General features: G+C 26.4%; 1 protein-coding gene across 12 annotated transcripts in view; it reads left to right on the top strand.

The window, feature by feature from the left end:
- The window catches only part of LOC129606370 (plasma membrane calcium-transporting ATPase 3), a 198,515-nt gene that overhangs the window by 23,953 nt on the left and 159,101 nt on the right, over positions 1-15,461 (top strand). For 6 of the 12 annotated variants that reach the window (XM_055516752.1, XM_055516677.1, XM_055516768.1 and 3 more), the window contains 3 exons: positions 3,561-3,930; positions 7,184-7,273; positions 9,614-9,700. The gene's annotated coding sequence lies outside the window, so the exon portion shown is untranslated. Of the gene's footprint in view, positions 1-3,560; positions 3,931-7,183; positions 7,274-9,613; positions 9,701-15,461 lie in introns of those variants that run through there. The other 6 variants (XM_055516685.1, XM_055516702.1, XM_055516693.1 and 3 more) reach the window with 3 other exon arrangements.

Here is a 15,461-nt window from a genome sequence, read left to right as displayed (position 1 = left end):
TAATACAACTCTTACAGATACAAGTGATGGTGAAGATGATAATTATCATCTAGATATAATCTAGATCTTAACAATATGTTTGTTTTTAATTTTATATTTCTTATTTTTATTTTATGTTAATACCATATGAATTTTGAGAACATTGAACATTTTAGCACTTATACAAAAAATCATACACATAACCTCAATTTTATTTCCTTTAATGCGAGAAGTATTTCATCTCTTGAGTTTAGATGCTTATGTAATATGTTTAATTTACTTGCCTACCTGATGTTATAATGGTTCGGAAGACCTGGTTCAATACATCATTTGATGACTCATATGGGAGGGAGGTTTACAATTAATATTCACAGATCAATTAAATACGAAACTATTAATAATATTAATCACGGTTATTTAAACGTCATATCGATTAAACTTAGTGCAATTTTATTTAATAGTAAATCATTTAACTTTAAAACAATTATTAATGTATCCCAGCAGCCATGTATATTGCCGGGCAATTCTATTATAAATTTTTTTGAAAACAATAATATTACAGATGATATCATAAATTTTCTCTCTTCTTTTTACTATTTTCACTATCATAATTGTATTACAAGGACTTTAAATCGATCCTGTGTAGATAATATGTTTACGATTGACACAATTTTAGATTCAAGCATTTTCAACATTTAAATAATATTAGCGATTACTTTATTATTTCTATTTTCTTAAACAAATGTATTATTGAATCATATACTAAAAATATAATTAAATCCCAAGCAAACTTCCCCGTAATTAAGATTGGCATCGAGCCGTCCATTATCACTGAAAAAATATAATCAACTAAATCCTAATGATATGTGCTCTAATCTAATTTCTGAAGTCCATCAGATAATAAACATGAATACTTCTTTCTTTGATAACTTCACAAGAATAGATCAAATTGTAAAAAGTAGTGAATAAATGAAATTGTAAAAGTACCAGATATGAAAATGACCAAAATAAGTTGTGGTATTTCTTAAGTAATATATGAGGTAAGGCATAAATATATGAGTTTAATTGAGGACGAATGTAATAATTATTTCGTTGATATTGGACAAAAGATTGCAAACTCAATTAGCTGATCTCATAGCGATATTAACTTTTTTAGTACTTTAAATATAAATTACGCGGTGTGTCATTTTGTTGATATAAGTAAATCTGATGTTTTAGACATTATACAAAGTTTAAAAAATACAAATTCTGTGGGATGGGATTCTCTAGGGGTGGGATTAGCATAAAAACTATAAAAGAATACGGTAGTCACTTCTCAAAAATTCTACAACGCTGTATTCATATGTATTGGATTGTATAATTTATATCCATTAAAAATTCATAAAGTAATGCCGATACTGAGGAATTAATGTTGTCGCCGATGTCGAAAATTATAGACCAATTACTGTTCCTCCGATTTTTGCAAAAATAAGTGAGGATTGAAAAATATAAAAAACTTGAAAAGCAGTACGGTTTTAGGAGGAGAATTGGTTCTCAGAATGCCCTTGTGGACGTTTGTGAAAATTAATTAAACGGTAGGGAACATTTTGTTTAATTTAAAGATTCAAAAAGCACTTTACATTTGAATATATTTTAATTTTTATTATATTTTATATTAAAATTTAACCAAACTATGTATACAAGAGTTTCAATAATGCCCATTGGGGCGATGAAATAAAAATCAAATTTTAACTTAATTAAATGAAAAAAGTTTAACGAGTCGTTAATAAATGCGTTTGAGTTTTTTTTAAATTAAAATTTCATCAATTTCACTTATCTCCTTTTGTTTGTTCCTTGCATTTTAAGTTAATCAAATATTATTGAAAAAATATTCAAAATTATTGAAGAGATGTTTAAACTGACCGAAATCTGTTGACTTTAAAATTTTTTTTTTCTATTATTCGATGATTTAGAATAGATGAAACTAAAAACTAACAAAAAACAAGATCACTAACATTCTATGTAAATATAGTAAATAAGGTAAATGGCTATATTACGGACTTATTTTTTTAAACAATAGCATGAAATTATTAATATTTTGTATGTTTTAAAGTTAGGGCAAAGGAAGATATGTAATAAATTTAAAAAGATTATTGATTACAATATAAAATAGGTAGTGATAACATTTGTTACGCATTATATGCGTAGCATACAAGAAGCATACAAGAACTATTCAGGTTAGAGAGAGTAAAAACAAGAATGGATGAATGATGGAATATTATGGCTTAAATAAAAATTAGGGATTCTTATATTAAAAGAAAATATTCGACTAAATCGTGGGTACAGGAACTTTATCAAAAATAAAGGGCCAGAGTGTCAAAATCAATACAATGCTTTTGCAGGACAAAAAGTGTTATTATTCTGACAAACTGTAATGCAATTCTAATAATAATCGTTAATTTAGTTTCACAAAAAAAAAATCTCCGTGTGTTATCAGTGAAATCGAAGATAGTGGTGAAATTGTTAGATTGGATCTGCAATTGCAAATATAATGATTAACTTTTTTTTGTGAATGTTACCTCTGGGATTATGGTATATCTGATGCGCTAATAGATCGCGATTGTATTACTAACTTTTTGAGGAATATATAAACTATATGCTGAGGAAGTAGGGCTCAAACTATGTTTTTTCAAAACAAAGCTTTAATGATAAAAATTTTTTCTTCGGCAATGACATTATACAGATGGTCGAAGTTTTCAACTATCTTGTTCTGACCCTAATAAAATGTGTAATAAAATATGTGGTGTAATAAATATGGCTGTTATGTGTAATAAAAATCGTTAAACCTCGTGGTAGCTACCATAGCACTTAAATAGTAGTTTGGCCATATTTTAGAAAATATTGAAATTACATATAGTACTGAAATTATAACAGGACAAATTAAAGTCATAGTCTGTCCCATATGTTATACATAACATATATGTATGGTCAACTATATTTTTCTCATTTTATTTTGATTTTTTTTTCGATGCGCTACAATGAGTGATAAAAGTTAACCCATATAACATTTTCCTCTATCTCTCATAGTTTTGCCACTAAAATATGTGAAACACCCTGTATATACATAATAAATAATAATCTGATATATACATATAATAAGTAATTATATACTTATTATACTAGTTTTTTGAATATACATATGTATGTATTATAGCTATATGTGTGAATATGTGCAATAAAACTTTACTTCAAATATTCAAACTTAATTTTTATGATTACATTTTTATTTTGAAAATATTAAATCAATTCCTTTTATTAAGTATAATAATAAGCAATTGATTAATAAAGAAATTATAATAATTTGCATGTATATGCATATGTATGTACTCATTGTTATGCTAAAATATATATAGACATTATTCTTAAGAGTAGTTGAAATTGAAATTAATTCATATTGAATAATTACATATGCATATGAACTTGTGTTAATATTTTAATTAATTATTTGAAAATTATGTAATTAACTTTATTATTACGAGTTAGAAGATACTATGTTTACATATAGATGGAAAAATGTTAAAATATATTTTTTTTAATTTAAGATCGATGATCATAAATTTGTATTAATTGTCACATACATGCAACCACGTTACTTAGTAATTATACATGTAAATTTTAAAAATTGAAATAAAAATTTATTAAGTTTATTAATAAATAAAGTAAGAATTAAATTAAATAAAAATTATTAAAAAAAAAAAAGAACTAAAGAATTCAAAATAAATTAAAAAAAATAAAAGAAAAAAAATATAAAATTAAATCAAGAAGTGCTGTAATCTTGTATTAAAGTTCCATTTAAATAAATAAATAAATAATATAAAAATATAAAAAAAAAAGTAAAATACACACAAAATAAATTTTTTTTTAAATCAAAGACAACAAAACAAAAAAAAAAAAATCGAAATAAAAATAATTGTAAGTATTTTTTATTGTTAAATTTTTTATTTTTACATTTTTATATTTACACTCTCTCCACCCTTTGTACTCTCCGGGTTAAATAATGTTGCGTCCGTATTATGATTTTCGAATCGTTCTCGAATTGAAACACAGTGGTATTGTGAATTTGTGACAAGAGGTGGCAAGAAGATATGACAAATAAAGAACTATAATTTGATAAAATTATAATTCTATAAATCCTACTAATTATTATACTCGTACGGATTTGGTTGTGTAATAATTTGCAAACAGATACAGGCAAATAATGCGAGGTGTACAAGTAAATAGTTTAAATATCTAATTCACTTAAATTATATTCACTTGATTCTTGTTAATGTTGTTTCATTTTTTCTTATCAAAATGTTTAAAATCAATTCTCTGATGATCTAGCTAGTGGACTGGGATATGGCTCTTTGGAAAGGTTTCGTTAGATGGAAGCTTTTCTTTTTTTTACCACTTTTGCCAAAAAAAAAATTGTATTTCATTTTTATATTTTTCACCCTGAGAACGTCTATATATTTTTAAAAGTTGCAGGGAATGTTTTACAGTTATATCTAAACATATAAAATGCAATAAAACTTTAGTTCGTGTGTCTGGGCCTCCTATTCTTTATCTCGCTATAAATTTCAATCCTACATTAAGCGTGGATGTGTGGGGCATAGGTGGTGGTTTTAACTTTGAAAAAATTTCATTTTTAACAATTACAGTGAGGAAGGTTAGTGAGAGTGATTTAAGAGTATAAATATTAATTTTTGGTAAAATTATTTATTCACTGTTTAAATAAATTAATAAGTTTCATTAAATATTGTGTATCATAAAAAAGGGCTATAGCTTAAGAATAATTTTTATGATGATTTCACTTTGCATTTTTGTATTTGTGTGTTCTTATCTTTAAGTAACTCACTCGACAATTTTGTCGTCAGTTCTCTTTTACATACGTTTTTTTAAGAAGTCACATAAATTTTGATTTTTTTCATTAATGCAAATTTTTGTAACAGAATAAATGTAACTTAGGGGTAGGTCATTAATATTCAGCTTTTTATTATTTTATTCTTAGGTGGGGGAGGGGGGTTGGAAATTGGCTGATGGCGGTGCCCGATTGGATGGCGAAGATTTAAACTTTTTTTTTCTTTTCTCATTTTGTTTTGTTTTACTATGGGAGCGCCTGACTATCCTTTTTTACTTTCTTTTTGTTTTTATTTAAATTCTTTTCGATTATCTTTGGCTATTTGTTGCATAGAATTTAATTTACATACATTTATGATAAATAAAAGGAAATGTCAAAAAAGGAAAGGAATGAAAAAAAAAATTATGAATTTATGAAGAAAAATTGACAATAAATAAAAGGAAAAATATATGTATGTAATTTAATAATGGAAAAAAATAGTTTTAATTTTTAAAGAAGGTGGGTTCCATTTATTCGAAGGGAGAAACCTACCCCTATTATAAGAAAGTGAATTAAATGAGAAATTAATCTATTTAAAATCTGTTTATATGTCTGTATATTTTTGTTTTTAAATTTTAAGAATATTATAGATTCATAAAATTTTGGGAAAGTGAAGAGAAATTAATGAAATTGATGAATAATGGAGGGGAACGGAATTGTATTGAATGGGATAAAATAGGTGACAACGGAAGTAACGGGGAGTAAATGAAACGAATTACAATGAAAGGAAGGAAAATTTGTGGCAGTGCGTGGAATAGAATGTAACGCAAGAGAGCTTAGAGAAAGGAGAGAGAATAGAATAAAATATAAGGAAAGAGAAATTGAGGAAAGAAAAGTGAAAGAAAGGAAAATCAAGAAGAGGGAAATGAAGAAAAATGTTGTGATGAAAATAAACGTGAAGGACAGGGAAGAAATGGATGAAAGAGTTGTGAGTAAACTTTTAGGAAATTCGAGAAAAACAAAGAAGTGCTATAATTGGGATAAATATACTTCACTTGTCTGTACGTGCCATTACTATTTTTGTACGTTCGAATATTTTTTTTTTCGCAATTCAAAAACAGAAATAAGTAACCTAATTGTAACTCAACTAGATAACTAAATAAAAAGAAATAAATTTATTATACTTAATGTTAATTATAAATAATTCGTAAACATACATACATATAAATCTTAAAAGAACAATATATTTAGGAAAAAGAGAAAGCTAAATAGGAAATAAATTAGGCAAGGATTGGAAATGGTATAGGTAGGCGAAGAAGGCATAACTGCGGAACATAAGGCATAAGTTTGCATGCAAGATGCGGTGAATATGGGTGCGGTAATTGGTTTATTTTTCGTGTTTCACATAATGTCCACAATGTTCAAATATAAACACATATTCTACATATACATATAGATTAGGCAAACATTAAAGCTTCATAATTTAAAAGTATGATTAAAAAATATGAAATTTTATTTTTAGTATTTAGCAAAAAGACAAGTTTTTTTTTTTAATTTTAAAATATCCAATAGGGTTATTATGTAAATAGGCTTTTTCCTGCACAATAATCTTTGTCGGTGGTTTTAGTTTTGATAATTTTCTTTGCGATTGCAATTCATTATTGCAATCATCATTTCAAATTTAAAATTTTAAAAGAAGGCACCCAATTTCGTATATCGAGTTTGCGTTGGTGTCTTCCAGTCCATTAATACCGTTGTCGTTGTCCAGTTATGAAACTGTTTTTGAAATATTTTGATCATTTTATGCATTGATCATCAATTCATCCTTAATAATTTTCCCCATTTTGTTAAAAAAAAAAAAAACAATTCAATGTTACACAATACAGTTTAATGCTATTCTTTGTAGCTGTTATCACCGCTACTATTCTGTCACCGTTATCGCTCCAGTTGAAATAGTTGTTGCGATCCAGAAAAACACAAAGTGTTGTTGTGATTGCGAATTTGGACAAAAATTGTTATTTGCGTAGGTGTCATTTAGTTTTCGCTCTATTTTACAATTATAATTTGTTCAATCAAATAGCCCGAATGAACAATGTATATGTAGTCTCGATTATGTTGTAATCATTTTGTTAATTTAAAGATTCACAAAATTTTCCAAAAAGTATTTTGCGAATATACAATTAATTTCCTTGTTTGTATTTGAATTAATTTAATTTTTTAATTTTTTGTTTTTTGCAATTTTCCATTGCCGTAAATAAAATTTATTAATTATTTCCTTGTTTTTTCATTTTGTTTTGTTATACACCAAAAATATCACTTTAATTGTATAATATGTTTATATTGCAGGACAATCGGAAGGAAACCATTAGTTAAATGTTTGCAAATGCAAAATCATATAGAATTTGATTACATCATTTGCCCATAGAGGGCATTCAGGTAACTAAAAAAAAAAAAAATAAAATAAAAAATACTTTCATGTAAATTTTATATTTTTTTCGAGTTTATAACTACAAATTATTTGGTTGTTACGGTATACGATAGAACGTAATGAAGGAAAGGTTTTAGTTTTTCTGAAAGGTGTGGAGCGCCTAGATAATTTTTTCAATTTTGCTTTTTCTGATTATTCTTTTGTTTTTGTTTTTCAGCCATTTGTCTTTTTTTTGGTAATAACTTAACAAGACTAACTTCCAAAATGTATAATTTTTAAAATTCAATTCAACTTAGTGATGAATTACTGAATTCAATTTACTTAAATATATAAAGTTTTAAATTGATTTCAAACCTCATATTCCTGCATCATATGGATTGTAAATATATATTTGTAGCAAAAAATATGCTTTGTACATGAAAATGCATAAGGTGCGTAATCTAAGTTTTGGTATTTCATAATGACATTTGTAAAATCGCAACTTTAATTTTGAAATTAGCAAGCCACTATCGAATTTTTCTTATTTGAAACACATTTTCCAAAAATATTATGAACAAAAGAAGCCAGTTGTTATTTCAAAAATAAAAAAAACTATTCACGCCATCTCTGTGATCGATGAATTTCGGTTCTGATCCCAGTAGTTCAAATCGAGTAGTTTTTCTGACCTTAACCAAAGCATTCTTATACACAATGTACTTTATAAAAGCATTTAAGCATTTTCAAAACGGAATAGTAAATTATTTTATTGATTTAAAAAAGTGTATGAAATCGACCCTCTACCCATAGTGCTTATATAGTTATCATATACCATATATGGTGTAAGAGAAAATTATTATTTATATTGATAAGAGTAAACAGTTTAATTGTATACTTACTCTGACAAAGGAAGTAAAAAAGCAAACCAAGTAAAAAAAAAAAAGTAAAAAGTTAGAAAATTTTAATTTACAATGTTTTTTCATCTACAATTATTTTAAGTTCTCAACTACAATATTGTCAAACCTTCAACATTATTTCATTTTGTTTTTGTTTTTGTGTGTGTGAATTGAAAAGCATTTCAATGTAAAATCTGAAGCCAAACAAAAATCAAAAGCCAATTTGTAATAAAGAATTTATTTTCTTGCTTTAAATTTTGAATTTATTTTTATGATTGCTACTGGTTTCAGTGCATATAGTAAAGAAAAGTTAGAAACATGGGTATCGTAGGAAAGGCAGAGAGGGAGGGGAAGTCGGTAAATGTTTTTTCAAAACTTATGTTTTGTCAGTTAATTTCGAAAAACTGATTAGATTGTTTTTTTCCAATTTTTTTTCTAATACGAGGTATTTCTTTTTTTATTCTTGGCATCATTTTTTAGTTTTAAATGTAAGCTCAAATTGCAGAAAATTTATTTATGAGCCGTCTTTATTTAAATGTCAAACTTAAAATAGTTGCCGGATTTTAATCTTGCTTTTCCATCTTTAATTAATTTTTTCCTGATATTTTATTAAAAAGTATTTAAGAAACCCCAGAAAGAGTGTCCTTAATGCACAGCTAAGCCATTTTCGCTTTCGTTCACTAACAGAGTCTCTAGTTTCTTTTACGAATTTGTATTTTTTTACGAGAAATTTATTTTCAAACTAAATTTGATTTTGGAATGGCTCTCTGTCTAAAACTTAAAGCAATAGTTTTGTTTGAGAAGTATTTACCGTTTTTTAAATGTAGTTATTAATAAGGTAAAGAAACATTTCGGTTAAAAAAGTGTTGCAGTTAATTTTAAATACGAAAAAGGACAGTTTGGCCTTACAAAAAATGTGATGGCCCAACGCAGAGAATTTTCTACTTTATTAAAAGAGTGTTTTTGGCATATATTCTAAAAAGAAACAATTGGCTTTTGTCAAATTTTCTAAATATAATAATTTAGCAACATCAGTCGAACAGCTTTTAAATCATTAATTTGACTATTACTTGTGCGTAACTAATATTTATACCAATCGATAGTTTTTACGTTATATACAGAAAATTAAATGTCAAAGCGATATTTGATATAAATTTGACAATTAAATGTCAAAATTAACACATGAAAACTTGTATGGTAATTTTTACTTCTTGTAAAAATATACAAAATAGTGCGTCCCATTAGCAAGTCAATCACAATTACTCCGAGTTCAATATAATTTGACAAATACCAATTTAACCTTAAGTCACTTTGTTGTGTTCTGCTTATGTTAAACTTCTTTTTCTGAAGAAAAAGAATGATTAAACTTTGAGAACTTTATGAACTAAATTTGTTTGAAATATGTAAATTAAATAAAATTGTTTTTTTTTTTTTCCTTTTTTAATAATATTTTAAGCTAATTTTTTTTAATTACAGATCTTGTCCACATACATAAATGTTTAAAAATTTTATTTGGTAAATGAAACGGTGATCTCGTACAAAATCTGTCCCACAATTGGTTTGGTAAGTTTTGTATAATATTATTTGAATAAATTTGTGTTTCAACTATTAATTATTTGTATATACGAGTACAAACAAGATTTCTGACTAGTATTCCTGATTTAAAATTTTAAATGAATATTCTTTTATTATGCATACGCTTTATGTTTATATAGATTTAATGCAATCCTTATTCGAATATTAAAGATTTTATAGATTTGCGGTATTGGTTTGGGATTATAATATTTATTATTGAAAAGATATACTGTGTGCCTCACTTTAAAATAGATATTAGACATGACGCCTAAGGTACACTCCTCCAGGGAGCCATCTTCCCAATTAATGTGATTACAAGAGTAATTTGTGTGTGTGAACTCCACGCGAAAATGTTTTTCATATATTACCGTGTCCGCATATGAAAAATTTCAGTACTGTAATCTCACCAGTTTTTAATATATTATTATCTAATAAGTTTCGAAGTTTTATGACTTACCACAACGAATTAAAGAATTTCAGGAATTTATATGTAAAAGTTTCAATAATATATTTGCGTGTACTAACTTTCAATACTAAAGTTTCAATAAATTTCTGAAATTTAGCCAAATATTTATTGAAGTTGCCTTAAGTTTGTTTATACTATAATAAATCATTTTATGAATATTCGGTGAAATTATCTCAACTAGTTTTGAAATAATCTGTTAGGGCGGTTGGACAAACATGACTTAATCGATTCAGAATTTTAAGCTACTCAGAAACTAATATCCTATGTTTTTATCTGAGAGCTTTTAAATAATGGCGAATTCTTAATACCTTTCGACTGTACGTTCGTGCGGTATAAATAAAGTGTAACTTCCCTTTATTACTTTTTGGAATAATTCAAATTTTCAAGCTCATTTCGGCGTACCAAAATGTTAATCGACATTACTCTCAATATAATCTTCATGGAAAACCAGTATTCATTTCGGATAGTTGAGGTATAAAAAATAAGAAATTTTACGTATCCTCCCTCCTCGGTATATTCGCTCAATAAATTGTCTTAAAAAATTCTTACTAGTTTAAATTTGCATTTATTTTTGGAATTTTTTTTTTTGATGTCAGCTGTCGCCAATTATCGCATAAATTATTATTATTATTTTTTTTTCTAATTTTTTAATTAAAACCTTATTTTAAATATTATTATCAGCAATTTATTTACTATTTTTAAGATAAAAAAAATTGCTGGTAGGGTTATCATAATTTTCATTATTTAGTGTAATAATTTAAAAGTACCAAAATATACATAAAATTGTTTACTCCATCATTAAAAATAATCACAGTTATAAAACATTTTGTCATAAAAAAAAATCAAATACAAGTAAATTTGATAATGAGAAATTGATAAATAAACCCAAGGAAAAAAATAGTATAATCATAATGTAAAGACACAATAGAGAGAGTTGATAAGAGAAGTAATTTTTAAACATAAGCATAATACAGTAAAGTCTCGCGTTATGGGTTAGGGATATACGTTTTTCAGCAAAGCGCATACTTTACTTACTTTGGAAAAGTAGGAATACGTTCCATAATTTCATAAAACCGGAACAACAAGTTAAAATTAATTTGTTTGTAAAAGTTACAGAAATAGACTATTCAATAAATTATTTTGAAAAATAATTCAAATTTAGTTAATTACTTAAAGAAAATGCTTTAAAATTACTTAAAGAAATACATACTTAAAAGTTTGAAATAAAATTATATTCAAATTTAATTCATTTTACTTTATTAAAATGAAACCAAAATGTGCTACTTATTACTGCAAATTTTATTTCAAAAATTTTATGTTTGTTAAAAAATTTTCTTGGATGGAATAGAAATAGTCCACATAAAAAGAGACCATACTGTATATTTAGAATATATGAGAGTTTGGAGTATGTCAGACATCTGCTCTTATCATGCATGTATAAAATAATTAAAATTTTTCCATAAAATGAATTTTTATAAAGAGTAAAAAGGTAATTTTTGTCGTTAAATTAGTATATAAATACTTATATAAAGTAAAAATAAAGTTGGGTCAAACCAATGTTTTGTAATGTAGCATTTTTCCCTTCAAAAAAAGTAAAAACCCTGCTTTAAAAAAAAAATCCATGTACATACTGCATTTTTAAAATTACTTTCATTCATATAGAAAATAATGTTTTTTAATGGAAATTTATAGAAATTTGGAAAAGCTTGCAGTTTCAGGGAGATGTCAAAAATTCAAATTTTACAAATTTTGAGTGGCGATAGCTTGAGAGGGTATGGACTTGGAAAAAAAATTTTCTTCTCGCGAAATGAACTATTTATTAGTGTCTAAAACTGCTAAAATTTCAGATTCCTACAATCTGAGGTCTACAAGAAAAATAATATTAAAAATCTAAAGATTTAATTTTGTATTTTTAAATTTCAAATATGCTAATGCTGCGCTAGAAAAAGCTAACCACTACTTTTTTGCGTTTACAGGATTTAAAACATGTTTGTGGTTTTTTTACAATAAATAGTCAAAAAATTACATTTTTAGAGCAATTACAAGCTGTAGCTTTTTGAGGGGGGAGATAGGTAAAAATTTTCTTCTGCTTCTGGAAATAAGTTTCTAGTTCTTAATTCTGGAAATAAGTTTCTAGTAAAGATCTATGTCTGTGTGAAATTTCAAATTTTTATTTTCAAGGATGTAGAAGTTTTGTAAACATGTGTGCAAAGTAAAACTAATGAGTACTTTTTTTCAAAATTTTTTTTTGTAAAAATGCTAAAAAGGAGAATTGAAATTATTTTAGTATGTATGTATGTACTTGAAAATTTCATGTACTTTCAAATGTTTCTCAAGTGATTTAGATGAATACCTTAATTAAGTTTAATGTTTTAACCTTTTAGATAAAACTTCAATCATATTAAACGATAATAGATGGAGTTTATTTTAAGAAAAAAAATCTACACGGTATATTTCCATTATTTTTTTTACTACGGCTCCAAATAGAACCATTTTAAGTATACAAGTATAACCATGCGCATGTACCTACAAATTTTTGAAAACCTAAATATAAAAAAACTTTTGTTGTAAGTTGTTTAAGAGGCTTTCAAATATTGCATTTGCACTTGTAGAAACTAAGTTTCTGGAGCATTATCCTAAAGTGATTTACATTAATAAGATATCGTAAAAACTTTTATTATATGTTGACTTACATTTACATTGTTTGAACAAATATAAGTTGCAATAATAATCCCAAAATATTAATTATTAAATATTAAAATAAAATTATTAAAGTTAATACAATCTACATTGTTTTATTATAAGTATTTAGGTACGCATTTAGTACGCATTCTTTTCGCGATCTGCCGCAAAATGTATTAGTAAGCAAAACATAAGTGGACATTAAATTTCTTGACAATGCATCTTTAAGACAAAATTTAATAAGAAAATTATGTTATTTTATTTCATCAATTTCACATTTATGAAGCTATTTTAAGAGTAAAGCTATTTTAATTTCATTTTAAATAAGGACAAAAAAAAAAATCTGATGTGGCCAGCACATAACCGACCGCAATGTGTATTGTCTAGTTTAGTGAAAATGTTACAGAATATTATAAAAATGTCTGTTAAATACTTCTTTCCAATTTTTAGGACATTAGCAAGCTTATATTTAACATACCTAGAAAAATGTAAATTTGGCTCTTAGTAGAATTTCGCTTTGTGCTACCTGAATTCCCTCAAATGTTCGCCAGTTATTTTCGGTAACAACCAGAACTCAAATATCAAATTTCACGAAATTCCATCAAGTCGTTCCGTAGATAAATGGTGAAAAATGTAAAATCGGCCCGCAAATCAGTTTCCGTGCCCTGAACTTTCCAAAAAATTCATATGTTCATTGTTTTAGTACGAGGAATTCAAATATTAAATTTCAATGAAATCGGTTGATTATTTCTCTTTATATACACAAAAATGTATATTTGGCCCGTAGTAAATGTCTAGTTGCAGACGCCTGATTTCTTCCAAAAGTTATGAGGTTTTGCGGCCGATCGAGCTTATATATGAAATTTAAAGCAAATCGGTTGAATAGTTTCTTTAAAATGGTCAAATATGTAAAACCGGCCCGCTAAAAAGTGCAGTTCCCGAGGCCTGATATATTCCAAAAATTGATCAATCAGTGGTATTGTGGAAGTAAAGTTACATATAAAATTTCATCAAAATCGGTTCAGTCGAACTTGAGATACACGCGTGCACACACAAACCGACAGACCGACAGGTTGCTAAAAATAGTTTATTTACACTTCCCTACTATGGAGAAGTGCGTTGCCACCGAAAACTCGATATGCAAAATTTGTTGCCATCACATAACCTACCTATTGTTTACACAATACGGTCGGTAATAAAATTATCAATAAAAAAAATGTTCATCTGACAAATCGAATTTTTCAGGATTGGAGCCTGGGACCTTTTGCATAGAAATCGTATGATTAGTTTTAACTCATTCAACAGTCACGCGTTTTATTCGTATGTATTATGAAATCCAAATACATAGTGCATGGATTTTAATAACGAATTATTTTATGCGTATACAGTAATTGATTCCTTAAAGTGCTTTTTGTCAACGACTTTAGGTGAAATCTTATCAAAGTGATGTGCATAACTAATTTTTATGTAAGAAATTCTTTGATTTCATCTATTTTAAGTGTCGAAGACAAATAAATATTAGTGTTTTTAACTATTACAGTATGATTGCAGCTTTACTTAAAATAAGATTAAATATTAATAAAATAATACGGTTTTCCTTTTACTTTAGTTCTACGAAAAAAGTTAAAAAAATTAGATCTGTTAGTAAAATCATTTTCGATGGTAGTATTATGTTCACATGTACGTATATGGGTTCGTTGGAGTATAATAGGGCCAATGGAGCGTAGCGAAATTCGATATTTTTTTTTTTGCATTTTCTTAGTAACTATAAAGAAATAATACATTATACTTACTTGTGTGTGAACATATGTATATATGTATATACATATATAATTATTTAATTAAATGGACATGAACATAAGACTCTGTTCATTAGTTTTATTGTATTTTCAGTATTTTGTATTCGGTTAAAAGACGAAGAATTTTTTTTTTCTGTCAGTGATGATAACTTCTAGCCAAATACAGCTGACGAATTAGAAACAGATTTAATAGAAACGGAAAACGAAGATTTTGAAAATTTTAAGGCGGAAATTGAAGTAACTTTAGACCGTGAAGATATCCAGGAAAATAATATGATCCAAATTGATTTTAAAATTAATAAATTTACACATAAATCTCTTTTAAACTTTGATATGAAGATTCACTTTTGTCTACAATGAATGTACACGCACATTGTATTCACTAAATTTGTGCTCCCACTCAACACATGTTCTCGGCACTACTAATTTGCAAAAAGTTGTTTTCAAAATCCATTTATAATGTGGTAATAGCTGTTTAAAGTAGAAATTTTTGAAAACACAACAAAATAAAATATCTGAAAGGATCCACACATAACCCATCGTATGTTAATTGCCTAGTTTAGTGAAAGTGTTACAGTAGGTTATGAAAATGTCTTTGGAACACTTCCTTTCAATTTTAAGGAAGTTAGCAAACTTTAAATTAACATTCTTAGAAAAATGTAATTTTCCAAAAAATTTACAGATTCATTATTTTAACATTCCGAATTTAAATATTGAATTTCACCGAAATTCGTAGATAATTTCTCTTTATATACGCAAAAATCTAAAATCGGCCCGTAAAACAGTCCAGTTCGCGATGTCT

The sequence above is a fragment of the Condylostylus longicornis genome, unplaced genomic scaffold (assembly GCF_029603195.1).
Source record: "Condylostylus longicornis isolate FDR11 unplaced genomic scaffold, ASM2960319v2 ptg000003l, whole genome shotgun sequence".
Classification (NCBI taxonomy): Eukaryota; Metazoa; Arthropoda; class Insecta; order Diptera; family Dolichopodidae; genus Condylostylus; species Condylostylus longicornis.
Note: the sequence above shows the minus strand (reverse complement) of the source record. Positions and strands in the feature narration are given on the sequence as shown.